General features: G+C 42.5%; 6 non-coding genes across 6 annotated transcripts; 3 read left to right on the top strand and 3 right to left on the bottom strand.

The window, feature by feature from the left end:
* The first annotated feature begins 4,511 nt into the window (after nucleotides 1-4,511).
* Nucleotides 4,512-4,585, top strand: TRNAT-AGU (transfer RNA threonine (anticodon AGU)). Its single transcript has one exon. It is a non-coding gene; the product is annotated as a tRNA-Thr (tRNA).
* Nucleotides 4,586-5,514: 929 nt separating this feature from the next.
* On the bottom strand, nucleotides 5,515-5,588 carry TRNAL-UAA (transfer RNA leucine (anticodon UAA)). The gene has a single exon. It is a non-coding gene; the product is annotated as a tRNA-Leu (tRNA).
* Nucleotides 5,589-6,318: 730 nt separating this feature from the next.
* Nucleotides 6,319-6,390, top strand: TRNAA-UGC (transfer RNA alanine (anticodon UGC)). Its single transcript has one exon. It is a non-coding gene; the product is annotated as a tRNA-Ala (tRNA).
* Nucleotides 6,391-10,358: 3,968 nt separating this feature from the next.
* TRNAA-CGC (transfer RNA alanine (anticodon CGC)) lies at nucleotides 10,359-10,430 on the top strand. The gene has a single exon. It is a non-coding gene; the product is annotated as a tRNA-Ala (tRNA).
* A 3,513-nt stretch (nucleotides 10,431-13,943) lies between these two features.
* Nucleotides 13,944-14,015, bottom strand: TRNAA-AGC (transfer RNA alanine (anticodon AGC)). Its single transcript has one exon. It is a non-coding gene; the product is annotated as a tRNA-Ala (tRNA).
* A 3,863-nt stretch (nucleotides 14,016-17,878) lies between these two features.
* TRNAR-CCG (transfer RNA arginine (anticodon CCG)) lies at nucleotides 17,879-17,951 on the bottom strand. The gene has a single exon. It is a non-coding gene; the product is annotated as a tRNA-Arg (tRNA).
* Between the last annotated feature and the right edge of the window lie 315 nt (nucleotides 17,952-18,266).

The raw sequence follows: 18,266 nt of genomic DNA, 5'->3' as shown, positions 1-18,266 counted from the left end.
TACTCAGAACTTTAAGAGCAGGCAAGATTTCAGTTGCTTTCTGCCAGTTAAAAATAACTGGAGTCATATCCCGGCCGCCCCGCCTTCCCCAATAACTACAGAACAAGTGCGAACATTGCAATACTAAACTGCTAGGGATTCGAACGTTGTTTCCCCAGCTAAAAATTTGAAAGCTTAACTAGCGAACTACCCAAACTTATAGATCTTGGTACTGCACATATAAACAACTAATTCATTTGGTAGATCTTGTCCTAGTGGAAATCTCCTCTGCATTCTCTTCATTGCAGAGAAAACTCCATTTGAAAAAACTCTATAATAGCTAGCTCTCAGGAATACTTTGTTTTCCTCCTCCTTTCTTTCTGTCTTCTGTGTCTTTAAGAACCAGAGCTGTAGCATCCACTAGAAAATGTCACTGCCTGAAACGGAAGTGTTTCATTTCGCCACAAGTATTGTGAATTCATCCTTTGTCTCTAATTTCCCCATATGCAGTTAAATTCTCAAGGAAGCACGCTACTCTTCCTCACATCCCTCTGCATTATGTTTCTCATTTTTATTGCCGGCTGTGTAAGCAGAGGGGAAGAAAGTTGAAGGAGTGAGCATTTGAAGATACAAGGGTAGGTTCCATAATGGGCTTCTCTCTTTGGGTGGATGGAACTGCTACTCAGGCAGTCCCTTGGCAAGCAGACCTCAGAGCCAGCTAACTTTGGGAAGACCAAGTGTCTTTTCATCTGGGCTGCAGTGCCCCTTCTCTTGATGTAGCCACAAGACCAGATTCAGAGTAGGAGCTTCACAAAATAAAGGAACTGAACAGACTAAACTCTTCTGCCAACTATTAGATCCTCGAAGACATCCAGAAAAGGAAGGTAATTAGTCAAAAACTTTTTCTCAGCAGCCACATGTCCGGGTGGATGTAGCTGAGTTGTGGCGAGATTACGGAGCATGGAAGAAGTCCTAGGTTTAATCTTCCCTATCTCCATGCTCGCATTTCACAGCTGCATTTTCCTGACCATGTCAGAACCTCTTCTCTTTTTTTTGGTTTTTTCTTACTTTTGCTTTTGCATTTCTCTACTCATCTTTTCCTGCTCACATTCAAGGGAGACTACTTATCTAATTTAGTTGGTTGCTTTAAGCACTCAAGCATTTCTACCCCAAGGGCTTTGGAGTCCATTACCGAACCTGATTGTGTCAGAACAAGGAAGGCTGCGTGGAGTGGGATAACAAAGGAAGATACTGTTCACCAGGACAGTAAACATACCAAATGCACATTCACAAGCCAGTAAATGATTCATTTGCAAAAATAATTGAGGATGGGAGGGGGGAGGGGGGGAGAATGGGAAGAGAAAAATATAAGAGGACCATGCACAACTTCCTACCCCTATTTTCTCAGCTGTGCCTTTCTTGAGAGACAGGTTTCTGAGGAGCAGAAAGCCTGCCCACTAATTTTCTTCCACTCCCTCCTTATCTTCCAGGCTCCACTGAGGGCAACTCAGTGCAGTCACCAGACATTGAAGTCTACAGATCTCAGTTCTACCTGCATGGGTAGACGTTGCACAATAAATCCACTTCTCATAAGAATGCTGTTGTTATCCAAACCTCAATTCATTAAAATGAGTGTTTGAGTCAGTGAGTGTAGAGTTTTCTAGTGTGACTGAAATAGCTAGATTGAGAGATCCTTTAGCATGAGAGTACTCGTACCTGTTCCCATAGTATGGTGGCGATGGTCATGTTTAGTCAATAATTCTTTCCCAATTCGCATGTAGAAGCTTCCTGACCACAGACACCCTCCTCCATCCTTGAAGTGAATTGTCTAGGGGGCTGAAATGGGGGGAATCGAAATTCCATGCTTTGTCATCATATATAAATATATTAAGGAAACCCTGCCAGGTACATGTCAGAAAATCACACAGAAAACACTGGAGAAGCCAGCAGCTAAAGTTGAAAGGCTTTGGGGGAAAAATGGCCATCATCAGCTGCATAGACAAAAGTGATCCCATCTCAGAGGTTTCAGCTATTTAATTTTATTCTTTCGAATTTCTGTGCCAATCTTTCCTGTCAGTCATTGCATTCTCAGAGGGAAAGGAATGTGAGGGCTTTGTTCTCTCTACCACTCTTACTCTGCTGTCCCGTATCTGTTCTTAAAAATTGCCCTCCTTCAAACGAAAATGAAGAGTAGGTGCATTTCTGAAGTTTTGTTCTGATGCTATTTGGAACAAAACTCACAAGGTGAAGTGTGTAGTAAGAACTGAGAACAATCTCAGAATGTGATAGTGCATGAGCGACAGCTGGAAGTTCTGATTCAGCATAGGTGGGGCTCCATTCCAGGCTGCCCAATGGGGTTGAGTTCATGTTGTGGCATTAAACTGTTAAAAACTAACCTTTCTGTTACAAAATTTTAAGACAACAAATCAGCTAGCTTTTTTTAATCATTGATAATTCTTTGGCCAGATAAGGAAGATGCCAACAGAATGAATTGTAACACCCTACTGACAATATTAGAATCTGGTATCTGGGTAACAGACCCAAAATAAAAGGAGTTTTATGGAACCATTAACAAGCTTTGAAGACTGGTGGTTACTTTCCAAGGAAGTCAGCATTAAACTTTTGGAATCAAAGCTCATTATTTCATTTTCTTTTTATCATGTGCAAATAATCATCATTCCCCCCCGGCCCAAAATTTTATAATTCTCTCTTTTTAAAAACTGTCTCATTACTATTGTTTCTAAGCCAAGCCTGATTATTTTAAAAAGTTACTATGGTAAATCCCTCAACCTCTGTTGCCTACCTTTCTTCAAGAACCCAGGAATCATTCTGCCCACCCCTCTCCCTCCCTAACCACCACTTCCAGATGAAGTTTGTCACCAGATTGTCTTACTTCCACTCACTTAAATTTCTAGACCAATGGTGGTTCTCTAACCTGGCTGGCCATCTGTAAAATATGAAGAAGATTTTAAATTATAAAGATTCCTGCCTTATTTTTAATTCATTTAGGAGTTGTGTGGTGGGCCCAGGAATCTATACTTTCATCAAGTTCTCAAGCCATTCCCCAGGTCTGGGTACTACTGACATTTGTCTACAACATTTATGTACCTTTTTCTCTCTACCTTGGAAGGTTGCTTGTGGTTGACTTTGCTATTTATCATAACATTAACGTTAATATATTTAAATTTTTATTTAATATTAAGTGTATATTAAGAAATATTGATATATTTTCATATATATTTCCAGTGACATCCCCAGAGCCAGTTGAGTTTCTGTCTTGTTAATGGGCAGAGAGGGGAACTGACCTGTGGTACAGAGGAACTGGAGAGTTAGTTATGTTATTTCTGTCCTTAGGAAGATAGGACCTCACACCCGTAAGAGAGGTCGGAATGAAACTTCAAAGTAAGACAGAAAATGAAATGATTTAGGATTACCCTAAAATTAAAAAAAAGAATCTTAAATTCGTATCTGGGTTGACTGACAGGTCAAAATTTGGCTAAAGGCAATAGCGTCTACTTTGAGCTTTATTGGTTTTAAGGTTTGGGGAATTGTTCAGTTGCATGAAGGGTGTGACAAAAAGTTAATTTGCTTTTCATTTTCAGGTCATGTCCCCAAGCCATGTATCATCCCCCTCCTGTTGTCTTCTTTTGGTAGAAGACTGCTTAACACAGTCGCAGTATTTGATGGGACAGTCTATTCTGAGGTTTTCAGAACCAGGTCTTTAGGATCCCACCACAGGGTTCCCGATCACATGCTGGGCCAAGAGATTTGCGAGCAGGGGCTGTCTTGCCTTGTCTCATCTTCATTTAGCTCCTGGCGGTTTTGTGTCCTCTCTCCAACTGGACCTTTATTTCCTGAGGCAACTTTATTTTCCACTTCGAAGTTTCTGCCCAGCTTTGTCAGCCGCGGTTCTGCCAGACAGGAGCAGTGGAGGGGCAGGGATACCGGTGTAAAGATGTGGGAAAGGCCTGGTAGCGCAGGGCCTTTTCCAGAGAAGGAGAAACCAACCCAGATGCCCGCGGCGAAGCGTGGGGACTCTCAGACGCCAGCACGGAGAGGTTGAAGTAACCCTGACCACAGGTGGACGAGGTAGATTTTGAGCCTTTATGGTTTTGCTAGTTTCGTCTCCTGGAGAAAATAGTTCACTCGGAATATTGATTTCCTTGCGGTTTACCAAAGTCAGTGTCCCAGTGCTTTCTGAGGAAATCTACGCATAGTCTCTGCCTTTCTATCTTGCTTGAACTTTTCTGCCTGAGTTTCCCTGAGGCAGTATCGAGGCTCCACGCCAAATACAGTGAGGTCATACAGAGCGAAAGGAAAAAAGACGGATGAATAACGCTTGGGTCAAAGCTGTTATTCATTGGTTGGGTGGCTCTGACCCCAGTCAAAAGCCAAGAGTATGAAAGTCCACGAAAAGATGTCTTATTATTAAAAGAGACGAATATATAGTTCCCGTCTCAGGTCCTATTCCGAAATACAGCAATACAAATGCATTCTCTGACAGAAGAAAACCCTAACGAACTCCCAGCGTGGGCTCCGTGGCTTAGTTGGTTAAAGCGCCTGTCTAGTAAACAGGAGATCCTGGGTTCGAATCCCAGCGGGGCCTCTCTAGGTGTGACCTGTCTGTTTCTCCGAATGCATCTTTTGCTCTCTTAAAATTCGACTTTGGCGGGGTTTTTCCTACCAGCAGCCTACCAGCCACCCATTAATAGGTAGTTTCCAACGGCTTTGGAAACAAAATGGAACTGATTTTGTTACATCCGCACAATGCAGGACTATATTAAGAAAGCAAAGAGCAGGACTGATTTTAGTGTACTGCCTATTTTCTTAATGTTTCCTATTGTAAATACAAACCACATCTTCCCTTGGGATTTTCCTTGCAATGTTATCTCAGGTATTCCAATCCTAATTTCATGTAAAGAATTAAGAACAACGAATTGAAATTCAGAGAGGGACTGTAGACTCTGGGCGTGGATTTTAATACGAAACTCGCCAGTGCTCGAGATTATAATTCAATGATAGGTGTGTGGGAAGACTGAGAGTGGGTGTGGAGGTAAGATGTAATTAGCCCAAGAAATTTGTGAAAGCATAGAATGTCGATTTAATGTTGGTCAGGGCCGGCTGCATAATGTACGGGACCAGGGCAAAATGAAAATGTTGGGTCCCTTACCCAAAAAACAGGGAAAGATGCCGGTAAAGATAATAAAACATAAATTTAGCTTTTTTTCTTCCTCGCTCTCTCGACGTGTTATGGTGTTTCTTACTTTGCCATTTGATGTCATTATTATTAAGGGAAAATAGCATTCTAAATTATAAGAACGAATTTTACTATTCATTAAAGATGAATCAAAATTCAAAACTCACAGGCCATTGCAGTCGTACGCATACGGGAGAAGCAAGAAATGCCGGACATTTCCTTTGCTCATGTGATATCAATTACAAGACCTCAATTTAAAGATTGGAGTTTCACGTACTAGGTCGCGGGAGTTGCTAAGATTGCCCCTCCTACCGGCTGTAGGCTGAAACACTCAGACTTGCCGAAACCAGGGATTGAACCTGGGACCTTTAGATCTTAAGTCTAATGCTCTCTCAGCTGAGCTATTTCGGGCCCTTCAGAATAAACTTCTCTGACACATTTTTCAAAACTGAGATTGTTTTCAACCCGTTTTTAGAATGTTTCAGACTCTGCAAGTGTTGCTAATTGTCCAATATATTTACCCACCCCCAAAAGTTTGGAATGTCTCCCATGTATGGTGCTTGCATCCAATTCCTGGCAATGTGGGATGGTAGGTGGAGAGAGAAGAGAAGTAATAGGGATTCATTAGAAAGCCTCTCTGCTACTCTGACACAGCTCAGAAAATTACAGAAAAAAAATTTAATTTCTTAGAGTCCCTTATTTTTTCTTCTTTTTGTTCGTTCTTGCATAATCTTCAAAGATGCTGAGAAACAGATTAATTTTTGTGAACGTGGGATCAGTTTTTTGTTTCCTGTGATGATTTCGAGTGATGATAAAAGGTGATAATTTCCTTTCTTTTATGCTCTTCCATCTACTCTGTCTTTTGGCCCAGGTGAGAAGGTCTTGGAGAGGACTGAACCGGCTGAGAAGAAACCACGAGCAGGAAAGGTAAAAATTTGGGTTTAGAATTTACCATTCTTTTTTTTTTTTTTAGAATTTACTATTCTTGAGCATAGACATCCACCAAAAATATCTAATTTAAAAACTGTAGAAATAGTGGAGTTAACAGAATAAATTTTCTGACAAAAGAAAATAGCTTTGCCAAAGAATACGGAAAATGGGCATATTTCCTAATATATCAAAAAAAGAATCTACTACTACTTGGGGGTGTAGCTCAGTGGTAGAGCGCATGCTTTGCATGTATGAGGCCCTGGGTTCAATCCCCAGCACCTCCACGAGCGCTTTGTTTTCTGCTCCCCAATATATTTTATATTTTTACATTCCTTCAGCCCCGCGGAATCTGCTCTCCTACTTTTCCACCTTTCGTCACTTTTTTCCCCCTGCTCACATGGAAAGTAAACATGATTGCTGGGACAGCAGAAGGAATAAACAAGAGAAGGAAAAAAAAAAAAAGAACAGGCTTATTCCACATCCGCGAATGTCCCCAATTTAACCAGCTTTTTCACCTGAACTACCATTTTACCATACTACTTAAGAGAAGGAAGATCCAAAGACGGGAAAAAAGAAAAAGAAAGAAACTTGTGTGCAATTTCTTTGGCCAGAATAACTAATCCTAAAGACAGTAGCCACGTGAAAAATTAGGGTGCTGTGAGCAGGATTCCAACCGTCCCTGGAAAAACACTTTGAACTGCAAACCAAATGCCTTAGACACACAACTATTCATGAACTTTTATCACATACCTGGAATAGAACACATGAATTCGAACAAGGACTTCTGTTTCTCCAGTAAGAGCCCAGAAAAAGACAAAATAAAGAAAGCCCCACCACCAACCTGCTTTAATTTTGGAGACAAAGTGATGTTCATCCCCTGCCCTAGAGAACACTTGACTTTCAGATAAATTCAAGTAATGGGGAGGTCTTGGTTTCTAAAAAGTCAGCCATCTCTTTGTTCCCTTCCCATCCTTTCCACTGAATTCTCAAAACGTTGAGAAGCAGACGCTCAGCAGCAAGTGGGTGCGGTGGAGGCAGGAGACGTTCCTTTTCAATAAACCAGACCCCGTGGACAGTATTTCTGCTCAAAGGTTGTCCTTTGGGGACTGGTGGAATTGATGCTGTTTCCTTTTACAGACAGCTTAAGAGATCTACAATTTCTGCAGAGATAATCACTTTACGTGGAAGCTGATGGCAGAAAATGGGACTTTTATTGGTCTTCTAAGGAAACTTTAGGACCATAACAATAACCAGTATAAATCAAAGAAGAATGAGATCAGCCTAGGAGCAATCTCATTTCTTTGTTTTTCACAAGCCCTAACAATAACCTCCTTATCTATTCGTCTTTTTTTTTTTTTTTTTTGGCCGTGCCACGCAGCATTTTAATCCCGCGACGAGGGACTGAACCCGTGACTCCTGCAGCGGAAGCACCGAGTCTTAACCACTGGGCCGCCAGGGAAGTCCCGTTACCTACATGTCTGAATGCATAACTTTAAGTTCTCACTCTACCTACTCTTCGGAGTCTTTCTACTCCTAGCCACATACTTGTCCAAACTTGAGGTTCAGAGATGTCCACAGAATTCCAGATTCAGGTTATAATGTGTGTAGGTAGACATCCTCAACAGGCCATCTTGTAGGCATTTAAAATATGTCATACCAAAACCCAAACTCAACGTTACCCCTTTATTACCCCGTCTTATGCTCCTGACGCAAAAATAAATCAACAAACCAATAACAACAACAAACAGAATTCCCACCACTTCCCCTGTTTTTATTAGCTTTGTGAAAGGCATCACTGTCTGCATAATCCAATCTACCTGTAAGTACCTAAGTACTAAGTATTGGACTCCAGTAAGAGTCCAAATCCTGTGTTGTTCTACCATGTTACATCAAATTTCTCCCTTGCCTTTCGTCATTCAATTCACTGTTTTATTTGTCTAGCGGACCCTTGAAAGCACCTCCGAAGTTGTCTTTCAGTCTAGATTAAGACAGAGCAAAACATCACTGGATTGTATACATTTATGACTTTCTCATTCTATTGCTACCCTGGATTTGCCCCTCAAGGTCCTGCTTTTCAGAAGCTAGTTGAAGCCAATGGCAGGATGTGAGAAGTGAAGGAACACCCTAACATGCTCTAAAGACCTTCCTAGAAGAAAGCCAAGTTCCATCTGGCTTCCAAATAAAAGTTGGAAACAATGTAGGGGAAAAGGAAAAATGACTCCTCAATAAGAAGCAGGGCAATCATCAGTTATAGATTTACTGAAGTATAGGGTCTATCTGGTTGTGTAGCTCACTGTTAGAGCATAAGCTAAGCATGCAGGAGAATCCAGGTAATCTTGGACTCCATTATTGCTTTTCCCTTTCCTCACGAATACTATATTTCAAGAACACATCCAAATTTCCCCATCAAAAAAAATTCTTTAGTCATTTTTTTCCCCGCTCACATCCAAAGTAAATCCATTACCCAAAAGATTGCTTTTAAGCTGATCTATTTCAACTCTATGACTCTGGCATCTACCAACCTAACTGCATCACAAGTAAGACAAGAAGAAATAAGAGAGTGAGCCCATGCTCCCTTTTGTTCCATATCACAGTTTACCCAGGAAAAGGAAAGAAAAAGATACAAAGGAAAGGAAAAGAGGTTCATAGTCAATTTTTGTTAATGGATTCCTTTGTGTTCTCGGCTCTGCCTATGTCAATTAAAAGACTGAAGACTGAGGAACAGAAAACCTACCCACTGATTTTCTCTCCTCACTCCCTCCCACACCCATTGTTGCTAGTAGTTGAAACTAATTACCACATGTGGCAGGATATCAAACACCAACTTTCTCAAAGTGAGGGAAAAAGGGAACAACATCTCTCAAGGGTTGCTGTGCTTTCCAAACTTGAAAGTGGAGAAAATTATTAGTGCTGATGATGACAGTAGAGATTTGGTCAACATAGCTTAGTTGGAAGAGCTCTAAAAGGCTGAACTAAAATCAGGATTCCCTCCCCATGATTTGAAAAGCCCACAGTTTGTGTCAAAACAAATTCTCCTTCCTGTAACATGTCACCCTAATACAAATGCTTCTGAATTCACTTTCTCAAGAAAAGGGCTTAGAAGGCTAAGGCACGAAGAATTGGAATTGCGTGCCTCCAGTCGTCCCTGCCTTCACCAATAAACACTTAAGTCCGGTATTTTCAAGCCATTAAATGAAAAGCTTCCTGGATTACTTCCATCAGTATCATATGAAGATCATGATAAAGAAGTATAGTTTAGGGCTTTGGACTCATGGAGGTCATTGGCCTTACACAAAGCTGAAAGCATCCCAGCGAGAAAAGAGCTATTACCTCTGCTCTTTCCCACGCGGCCAATACTATCAGCTTTGAGTTAGCCAGGACCTCCTCGAATTTTCATGTTCTGAAGAATTGCAGGTTTTCCCACTGTGATAATGGGTTCCTTCAGGGAAAGCAGTTTGACAGTTGCTAGGTTCCCCAATGTTGTTTCGCTGCCTTGTGTTTGTCCTTTCATTCCCCCAGTCTAGAAAAATGTCACTTTTTTCTTTTTCTTTTCTTTTCTTTTTTTTTTTCTTTTGCTGTGCTGCGTGGCTTGCAGGATCCTAACTCCCCCACCAAGGACTGAAACTGCGCCCTCGGCAGCGAAAGCGTGAAGTCCTAACCACTGGACCACCAAGGGAATTCCCATGACAGCTTTTTTTTTAAGTTGATAGAACTTTAGATTTTTTTTAGTTGATAGAACTAAAGATTTTTTTCCCCCTGAAATCCTTTGTAGACATAATCCTCAAGAGGTGGGGAGATGTGGAACCAGAACTGAAAACAATCTCAGAACATGTGGTGATGCGTGAGCAAACAATGAGTGTCAGTTGGATAAAGGATGTTTGTTGGCCGTCATCCGACCCAACCTGATGTGGAATTCAATTCGGCTGCCTCTGGGCTGAAAAGCACTTCATCTGAGCCAGTACTGCTGGAGATTTGTGTTGGAAATCCGTGACTTTTCCAGGCGAAAGAAAGTAATTTTCACGTAGTTTCTTCTGAGTGGACCTTGCAGCAGGCTAACAGAAGTAGGAAAGTCCTAGAATCAGAGACTGTGTCAGTCGGACTGTAACCTGAGTGAAGCCGCTAGACAATATCCAGTTTGGTAATTTCACAAATGGTGGGATTTAACCCAGTGGATTTTCTCCATTAGAAAATAAAGCCAATCTCAAAATAAAAGTAGTATTTTATAAATGATCCCCAAGGAGCTCCTGCAGGAGGGGGTGTAGCTCAGTGGTAGAGCGCGTGCTTCGCATGCACGAGGTCCCGGGTTCAACCCCCGGCTCCTCCATCTAGGTTTTTCCTCATCCTCTCCTTTAATTTTTGTCATACATTTTGCCATGTTTCCTCTGCTCCCATTTAAAAAAATACGTAGTCCAATGGATTCCCTTCGATATTATACCATTTCTACTCCACGGGCCCTGGAGCAGGGAATCTGAGATAAGCAACGGAGGTGCAGGGCACAGACCCCAAGTATTTTTTGGTGAGTGGGTGGGTGGACGTTGGCCCAAGGTAAGGTGACATTTACCAAAGCCTTGCCACGTGAACGTTTAAAACATGATTTGGAAGACTGAAGAACTAGCTCACGCTCGCTGGAATAGCTTAGATGAGCAAGTGACCAATGGATTTTAAAGGTTAGATCCTAGGTTTGGGCAGCACAGTCATTTGTATTCCATGTTAAATCAACTTCCACAGGAAATTTACACAAAATATATACTAGAAGACACCCACTAACTCCCCACCATCCCCTCAACCAAAACACCTAGCTGAAGTAAATCTCAGAAACCCTGCAAACAGCGGATTTAGATTCCTTACCTTCTACATTTCCTCGCTGAACTTCACTTTTCTGTTCTTAAATCATTAAATGAATTAACAACACCTCATGTAACACCACACTGATGTCCCAGAGGAAGATGTGGCCAAAGGTGTTTGGGTGGAAGTAAGAATAGATATATAATTTGCTTGTATTTAACAAAACAAGCAAACAAACAGAAACAACAAACAGAAACAACTCGTTTAAGAATCAGTACAAACTACAGAATATCATTGCTCTGCACTTTGTTCTCTGTGCAAGTCGAGTGTTGGGTGAATGCACAAAAACGGTTCCATTTTTCTTTACCAAAACCTTTGCATGAGAACTTTTGTATTTGAAAAGGATGTTTTAAAACGTGAAGTCAAAATTTTTAAACTGACATCTATTTTCTCTCATTTGGAGAAACTAAAATCATGTTTCTCCTAGGTCCTTCAAGATCAAGAGAAAGCAGGGATCAGTCACAAGCTCAGCTTCCTCTGGGACTCAAACCCTGGACAGATGCTCAAACCAGCCAAGCCACTAAGCTCTCTTCCTACCAGGGCTATCTCTGGGCTGCCTCCATCCAAGTATGTTGTTGTCAAGCTGCTGTCTAAACCATTTCAGGGCAAAGATTAAGTGAATGAGTTTTCCTTCTATTTCACTCTCATTCTCTAGACTTCTAACATGGGAGAGTAGACAAAGCAGTGAAAAACAGCTTAGACCACCTTTTCCCATTTTGCCAAACATGGCTTCACAGGACATTATTCCTTTTGCTCTTTAAGCCTCACTGTATTTAGCATGGAGCCCTCCTTCTGCCTTAGGGAATCTCTCAGGCAGCTGTCAAAAGCCATGAGACATAAGAAGTCCCCATAAAGAACAGTACTCTGGCCACTGTAACCCATGAGGGAATACATATTTTGGATCCGTTTTTCCAGGAGAAGGGAGTATCTAAACCCTAGGGCTGTGAACCCTCAGCCATGGCCATGCATAGCCCATGTTAACTCAAGTGGCTGCAGGCTGGAACTCTGAATTCCTTCTCCCGGTGGCCTCCACCAGAAGGCAGATCCCACGTCATCACATCGGGGGGGGGGGCCCTGCACCTCTAATGCTTCTGGCTGTCAACCCCAGCTGGAAATGCTAGAACAAGGGTGCAAAGGAGCAGAACCTGAAAAGTTCCCTGGAAAGAGAAAACAGGTCACTCTAGCAAACTCTGGAGCCCAGCGAAACTCCAAACTCTGGAGCCCTGCACCTCAGTGGCTTTGTCTTGGGGACTGTGCAGTTCTGTTTCTGAGATCCACAATGACGCTTAAGGGAGACACTTCGGAGGCTAAGCAAGAACGGCGAAGCAAATTAAACTTTTATAAGAACCTTCTCGCTCCAACCCGATGCTCTTGGACAAATACTCAAACCTCAGCCATCACAGAGATGCAAGGAATAGACACTTTCCTCCTGTTGCCAAAATCTGTGGTGACCAAAGGTGAGTTTTAGGAGTAATCCTAAATCATTGTGTTTTCTCTTTTACTCTTTCTCACGAGTGGGAAATCTGTATTTTCCTGAATATCGGAATCAATTACATATATATCAACTCTTCCATTCCTCCTCTGCTCCTCCCCTTCAAAAAAAAAAAAAGCCCGAATGAGGCTTAGTTGGCTCTGGAAAGTCGCTGAAGTGGGCGCTTAGAGGCGAAACGACTTTTAAAAGTAACTTGATGAATAATATAGGCAGCCTGAAGCGACTCACCAACACAGAGATAAAAGGTTTTAGACTAGAATGCAATGTTCCCGAACCTGGGAAATCGTCGGATAACTTTGTAAATATACGTATGCCCATTTCTACCTTGTAGCTCCTGAGTGCACTCAGAATCACGGGATCGGGGGGTGGGGTGGAGATCTATAGGATGGAAATGCCTCCCCAGATGATTTTGTTGATCATCCAGGTTTGAGAACTGTTAATCAAGAAAGTGGAGCTGCGGGAACTGAAGTGAGCTGCTTGGAAACAACTAGCCTGGAGGAAGTGGTGAAACAGAATGAAAGGAGAGACGGGAAGGGAAAGTGAAGGAGAAGGTGAAGCAGCAGGTGATGAAGAAAGTGGATGGGGGTGGGGTGGGGTAGGAGGAGGCAGGTGGCTGCGGTTGGGGAGGGGGAACTAAAAGAGGAAAGGGCGAAAGAAGGCTTGGGACTAGGTCTTTACGATGCCCACTATTTGTTTGGCCCGGGAGGTAATTTGCGCCCGCGTTGCCTCTGTCTCCTCTGCTCCCTCTAGGGATGCAGGAAACCAGAAGGTTATCTTCCTCCTAAGGGAAGCGGGCTTAAAAGCGTTTGTGCCACAGGAAGGAGCAACCCTTTTTGCCCGAGTCTGGCTTTGAGAGAGACTAGCTGCCCTTTCCAACACTGGAAATAACTTTTTCAACTACGGATTTGGAAGCCTCTGAGTTTCGTGAGAAGCGTCTTTCCCATGGACAGTATCTTAAACACTCCTTCACCGAGAAAAACCTGGGAACACAGAGCTCCATGGTTGGTGATTGGACCGACCTTTTGCTGCCCAACCAAGGTTCGGTGTGTGGTGAAAGCGCAGGGGCGAGTGGGGAAAGGAAAAGGAGAAGGAAAATTTCCTCTGGAGCCCGCAGCCTGTCCATTGACACAAACCAGCTGAGAGGAAGACGGGATGGGAGGTGGGAGGGGTAATCTAAAAGAATTTTCCCAAAGGCGCCCTTCCCCCTTTTCTCTTTCAGTCTGTCTTTTTCTTCCCTGCTTCTTAATAATAATGAAAAAAATGCAGCAAAGGAGAATGGACCCTACGTGGCATACTCGGTGCTCCGCCTTCAGGAGACTGATTCTGAGTGAGCAGTTTCCGTACTTAACTTGGTTCCTGGCTTTATTGTACTGAAGTAGTCAGGTTGGGAGATCCAAGGAATGTCAAGGCCCATAGTCACATGATTAACCGAAGGATACAAAAGTTAAGGTCTACACAGAGAAAACCGAGGACCTCAGCTGTGAGGGAGTTGAGGACAAATGGAGGTGCTGGGGATTGAACCCAGGGCCTCATGCATGCTAAGCACGCGCTTTACCACTGAGCTACACCCCCCACCACTGTAAGTTCATTTTCCTATTATCCCATGTTATTTATTTATCACTGTATGACGGTGTTGGCAAGCCAAAGTCCATTATGTTCAGTTCCTCTGTTTCTGAAACCTCTGGACTGACTCCTGTCTCACAGCTAGGTCAGGAAAAAGAGAAATGCATTCTGGACCGAAAAACCCTTAGGTCTTCCCACAATCCTCCTCCCCATCACGAACTTTTAGCCAACTGCCTCTTGTGTCAGTTCTAGTCCACCACGAGGGAGAGTCCCAGAACTGAATCTTCTGTTATGTCTTTAGATTCTCCCTTCTTTAGAAAGTCCTCCTCTGCCCACGAAGCTGCCAAAAATGCAAAACGTAGCGCTGGGGATACAAAGGCGCGCTCCGTGAGTGCAGCCGAGGGAATGTAGGTCCAGGTGTGAAGTTAAGACAAGAGGTGAATTAATTCACAATACTTGACCGAAACAAAGAGCGACAAGTATGTGTCTCAGGCAGTCTTGCGTGCTCTTGCAAACCACTGCATTCGGCATCTGGACTCGGAACATGACAGCAGCTTTGTTACGGCGACGCTATCGCTCTGGTTTTGCAGACAACACAAGAGTGGCGGCAGACAGAGGTAAGAGTAGAAATGTGGGCGCTCCCGTTGTTACAGCATCACATTATTTGCGCAAGGAGGAGAGCGCAAGGGAAGCTGCGCGCAACCTGCGAAACCAATTCGCTGTCTGTAAACCTTCCCTATGCCTGGACAAGTCTGAAAATTTCATCAGTACCCAGGGCGCAGAACGTCGACACCTCCCACCTTTAGGCAAACATTGGTGCGACTGTTAAGCTAGGTAAGATTTTTGGATGAAATCCTAAACCTTCTGTCAGGAGAGGGAATGGGGAGGAGAGGACAGGTACCGACCGGGATGGGTTACACTATCACCATACTAGAAAGACGAGCGGCTGGGAAGTGGAATAAGCAGAAGAGGTGTTGGAGAAGGGAGAGTGGCCTGGTTCTTGGAAGGGAAAAGGATGAAGCCAATGAAGGGGAAGAAAGAGGCAGCAGAGGAAGAAGATAGAAGAGGACTAGTTTGGAGATGGGTCTCAATGGAGAGGCTCGGAGGTAGAAAGTGACCAAGCCTGGCATTTCTGCTACACTTTCTGCAGGCCCTCGGGAAGAGAAGAAGGCTCCTTCCTAAGGTAAGTGATTTGAAAGCGTGTGTCCCACAAAAAGATACGTCCCGTTTTGCCCAAGATTTTGTGACTCTGAGAGTGCCTTGCTCCACTTTCTGTCACGGCAAACACAGGCTGAGCATTTTCAAGGGCGCACCTGTGGCTGCATATCTCTGGAGCAGTAAACCCCGGTATTGGAGATTTTAGAAAGTCGACGTTATAAGTATCCTGATGCAGCGTTGAGTTTAGAAACAAATTCCAAACGCAGTTTTGTGTTTGGGCATTTCAACTGCCATCAACTAGTTTTTAGCGTGTTTGGCTTTAAAATACAAGGGAAAGAGTGGAAGGAAAAGGTTAAGCAGTGACTAAACGTTTTTGGTTTGAATAGATTCTTACTGAAACCTTCGTACTCTTGGGTAGCTCAATTGGACCTGCATCAGGCCCTTAGTCTGAGGACCCAGGATTCACGACCCGGTTCTGGTGTGGACTCTTTCACTTTCCCCATAATTTCATGTATACATACATACACAAAAGCCTACTGAAGCCAGCTTTCATTTGGAGCACGTTACTAATCACATGCTTATTCTTTTGTTTTAGCCTCTGTTGAACGTTATTTAAAATCATCATAGAAATCAGACAGTGGCATAGGTCCTATAAGTCACCCTCCTGTTGAATGTGGGCGCTAACCAGTACAAGAGCCCTGTTAGAAATGCATTCACTCTCTGCAGCAAAACCTTTGTTCTAAATCCTTTTAAATGCTCTCTTCTCTTGTATATCTAAAAGAGAGATCATTTTATTTTATAAAAAGAGTTTAACTTTAGAACAGTTGTAGATATAGAGAAAAATGGAGAGGACATTACAGAGAGTTCCCCTATACCCTGCACTCAGTTTCCCATATTGTTAACAGCTTACAGTAGGATGATACATTTGCCAAGTTAATGAACTCAAATTGATACATTTTTAAAAATGGAATCTACAATCTATTCAGATTTCCTTAGTTTTGCCTAATATACTTTTTCTGTTCCAGAATATTGAACCAGAGATGCAAGAGAGGATCTAGTTTAATGATTTTTACATTGGTGAAATTTATCTCAGTGGACTTTCCCTTGCCAACTTTTAGGTTTCTCAAAACCATCCAAAAATGACACTGATATGTTATGAAGAATTTCTAGGGCAAGGTGATTTTTAGTGTTAAGCAGGTGCCTTCCACATACAAGGTCTTGAGTAAAACCCCTGTAATTCCATGTGTGTTCTTTACTCTGTAACCCAATCCTTCTTGCACCTTTTCATTCATTTTCTCATGATTTCCCCGCTCATACGAAAAGAAAACCAATGATTCAGTGCATTGCCTTTACAGCTGTTCCAGTTCTATTCCATAGACCTTGGTTCCACATAGGGTGGTTGTTTTGGTAAAAGGAAGATGGGATGGGAGAGGAAAAGTGGGGGGGGGAGTCCATCCTAAATCTCCACCAAAAAAAAAAAAAAAAAAGAGGCCCAAGGTATTCCGTGGTGGTCCAATGGTTAGGACTCTGCACTTTCACTGCTGAGGATGCAGGGTCAATCCCTGCAATCCACACTATGAAGCCAAAAAAGAAAAAAAAAAAAAGCAGTTAAGAAAAAGAGGCCTACCCCAACATTAAGAGGAAGTTCACCTTCAGAACAGGGAAAAAAGATGGAAAGAAGAGGGAAAATAAAGAACCTGACAGACATTTTTGTTGAGTCTCATAATTTTTGAGTCATGAAATAGACAGTAGATGGAGGAACAGAGATGCTTCCCACTGAAATTCCCTACCCCTCTTCCTCAATTACTTTCAGCAATGTTTTGTTGTTTTCAGTGTACAAGTCTTTCACCTCTTTGGTTAAATTTTTCCTAGGTATTTTATTTTTTCAGATGCTATTGTAAATGGAATTGTTTTTTAAATTTCCTTTTCAGATTGTTCATTGCTAGTGTAGGGAAAAACAACTTACTTTTGTGTGTTAATCTTATGTCTTGCAGTTTAGCTGAATGTGCCTGTGCTCCTGGACTTTACTTTGTTGGAAGGTTTTTGATTACTGATTCAATCTCTACCTGTTACAAGTTTGTTCAGATTTGCTAAGTAGGAAGCTATGCTGAATGTAGAAGGAGGATCCCTCTGCCAGGTGAATTTCTCAAATATTGGTGCCCTGTATTTATAACGAAGGCAAATAGTAGAAAGGTTAGAGAATAATCCACTTATTAGCTTTGAATAAATTCTCAGGATAAGTTGAATTCCTGAGCTGGATAGTTCAGTTGACAAGCATCAGACTCTCACTATGAGGGTCCAGACTGCAAGTGCATGTTCAGGGTTTAGTATCTCCCCTAGCCCTCCAAGCACATATTCTTAACTCCTAGATAGAAAGTCTTTGAAACCCAGCTTTCTCCAGAGGAATGTTTGCAGTCAACTTTTCTTCCCCTTCCTATCCTTTTCTTGGCCACTGTCTACCAGTTCTACAGAAGGATTCTGAGCCAGAAAATCCAGGGTCATTATGGTATCAATAACTATACATGCATTAGTATTTCACTACTGGGTATTATCTGGTGATTAGATGCCAGTGACAAAACGCAAGGTATCGGTAATTAGTGGGCATACTAATTTTGGTTTTTTAAGACTCTTGCCTCATTTCAGGTTTTCTTCTCAAGGTCAGCCCTTAGAAAGTCAAATGAAAAGGATTCCGTTTCTTGCCTAGCAATAAGCAACGACCACGAAGGGACTCGAACCCTCAATCTTCTGATCCGGAATCAGATGCCTTATCCATTAGGCCACGTAGCCAGTAGGTAAATGTCTGTATTCAAACCTGAAAGCTGAAACGTGGTAGGTTTCTGTTTTCAAATTTCTAACTTCATTGGAAAGAAGATCTCATTAATAACATTCCTGACCCAAAGGGAATAAAACTGCATCAAGTTCCTGACAACAGTTACTTAAAATTAATAAACGGTGAGGCGATCAGAAGTGACACAGCCTTTGAAGGCTTTCTTACCTAAGTCTGATGCAAGTTAATGATGATGCAAGTTCAGTGGAGAAATATGAGCCAAAAAGTAAAGTCTGCAATGAAGGGATGATGATAGTGTAAGGAGAGGGAGCTTC

Source organism: Lagenorhynchus albirostris, chromosome 10 (genome assembly GCF_949774975.1).
Source record: "Lagenorhynchus albirostris chromosome 10, mLagAlb1.1, whole genome shotgun sequence".
Classification (NCBI taxonomy): domain Eukaryota; kingdom Metazoa; phylum Chordata; class Mammalia; order Artiodactyla; family Delphinidae; genus Lagenorhynchus; species Lagenorhynchus albirostris.
The sequence above is the reverse complement of the archived record's forward strand: the minus strand, read 5'-3'. Positions and strand labels throughout refer to the sequence as shown.